We start from the raw sequence: 2500 nt of genomic DNA on the forward strand, positions 1-2500 counted from the left end.
TAAATAAATAAATAAATAAATAAATAAATAAATAAATAAATAAATAAATAAATAAATAAATAAATAAATAAATAAATAAATAAATAAATAAATAAATAAATAAATAAATAAATAAATAGATAAACAAGTAAATAAATAAATAAATAAATAAATAAATAAATAAATAAATAAATAAATAAATAAATAAATGAATAAATAAATAAATAAATAAATAAATAAATAAATAAATAAATAAATAAATAAATAAATAAATGGGTCGGTTGGGGGAATATCAGGAGTCTCATTCATATTAAGCCAGAAGTAATTAAAGATAAAGAAAAAATGTGTGGATAATGATAAGGTAAGAGGAAGAAACAAACAAGCAAACAAGAAAAATAAGTGAAACCAGAAAAATAAAGAAAAGAAAAATGGGCAAAAGAGAAGAGGAGAGGAAGGGGAAGGAGAAGGAAGGAAGGGAGACGCAGAGGGAGAGAAAAAGGAAGGGGAAGGGGAGGGGGAAGGGGAAGGGGAAGGGGAAGGGGAAGGGGAAGGGGAAGGGGAAGGGGAAGGGGAAGGGGAAGGGGAAGGGAAGGGGAAGGGGAAGGGGAAGGGGAAGGGGAAGGGGAAGGGGAAGGGGAAGGGGAAGGGGAAGGGAAGGGGAAGGGGAAGGGGAAGGGGAAGGGGAAGGGGAAGGGGAAGGGGAAGGGGAAGGGGAAGGGGAAGGGGAAGGGGAAGGGGAAGGGGAAGGGGAAGGGGAAGGGGAAGGGGGAGGGAAAGGTGGTGGGCAGAGAGCTACAAGTTTAGGAGGGACGCCAGGGGATTGTTTCGGAAGTAGTGTCCAACAACGTTAATGGGTTCAAGTAGGGTCATCGCCTGTGTTTGCTAGTGCGTGTATATGTATGTTTGTGTGTGTGTGTGTGTGTGTGTGTGTGTGTGTGTGTGTGTGTGTGTGTGTGTGTGTGTGTGTGTGTGTGTGTGTGTGTGTGTGTGTGTGTGTGTGTGTGTGTGTGTGTGTGTGTGTGTGTGTGTGTGTGTGTGTGTGTGTGTGTGTGTGCGTATGTGTGTGTGTGTGTATGTATGTATGCATGTATGTATGAATGTATGTATGTGTGTGTGTGTGTGTGTGTGTGTGTGTGTGTGTGTGTGTGTGTGTGTGTGTGTGTGTGTGTGTGTGTGTGTGTGTGTGTGTGTGTGTGTGTGTGTGTGTGTGTGTGTGTGTATGTGTGTGTGTGCAAGTGCGTGTGTATGTGTGTGTGATGTATGTGTGTGTGTATGTGTGGGCACACGTACGCCAGTGGTCTTATCCACGCGCGTGGTATGAGTACGTGCGTGTACGCGCATGCATTTGCGTGTATTCCTATGTACAAATGCGCATATGTTTGATCATAGAAAAGTCCTTTTCATACGAATCTATTTAAGATGACCTGACCTCCCCTGAGGAAGACCTTGTTGACCTTAGTTGGGGGTGCTAGCCCCTGAGCTATCCGCAGTGCGCATGCAGCTGCGGGCATTTGCATATGACTGTGTGTAAGTGTTTACAAATGATACTAACCCAACCCGTAGCAGAAAGCTTTGTGTTGCTATTAGCAACTGTACGCTGGTATTTGTGGTTGTGTGAATATGAAAGCAGAAGATTATGGGCATTTCTATGTTTATGTGTCTCTGCAGTTGTGTTCATTTTTTATGTTTTCCTATTTCTTTCTTCCCTTTCCTTTTTTAGTTTTTCTATCCTGTTTCATCTTTTTGTTTATTTTCCTATTTTACTACAGTCAGCTCATAAAGTCTCATAACTGCAACTAAAATGTAAAGTCAACTAAACTTGAATTTTAAACACTTACATATAGTATAGCACGTTTCTTTTTACCTAAGTTACCGTTAGTGATTTCATTCAATATTTTTTTATCTCGCTCCGGGAAATTAAGGGCTCTAATCTACCTCGATCAGCCCTTTATATACCATCTGGCGTTTTCCCTTTTATTCTGGTTCCGTCTGCCGAGTTCATTCACTTCTGTCGCAGCCCATTTATACTGAAGGATATAAAGATAATCACTCACTGTGGTGGCTTAAGAAGAAGAAAAAAGATGGATCAGGATGGGAGTAAAAGAAGCAGAGAAGAAAGATGATAAGTGGAGCATGGATGAGAGATGGAAGGTAAAAGCGAGGGGAAGTGGAGGGATGTGATAGGAGATGGTAAAGAAAGAAAGGAAGGAAGGAAGGAAGGAGAGAAATACGCATAGAAGGGGAGAGGTAAAAGGTATGGGAACTGATAAAGAAAAAAGAAAGAAAAAGGGTGAGGAGAGTAAGCAAGTAGAAAACAAATTTAGAAGGGGAATAGGAAAACAGTAAATAAAGTAAATTATAAATGAATGCATGAATAAATGAATGAAACAATAAATAAATGAATAACTAAGTAAAAAAAATCCCAATCAATAGAGTAAATGAAATATATATATATATGAATAAATAGAATAAGAAAAAATAAATAAATAAATAGATAAATAAATTAACAAATGAATAGATA

The sequence above is a fragment of the Oratosquilla oratoria genome, chromosome 8 (assembly GCF_046742065.1).
Source record: "Oratosquilla oratoria isolate Oo_2021 chromosome 8, ASM4674206v1, whole genome shotgun sequence".
In the NCBI taxonomy this organism is placed as follows: Eukaryota; Metazoa; Arthropoda; class Malacostraca; order Stomatopoda; family Squillidae; genus Oratosquilla; species Oratosquilla oratoria.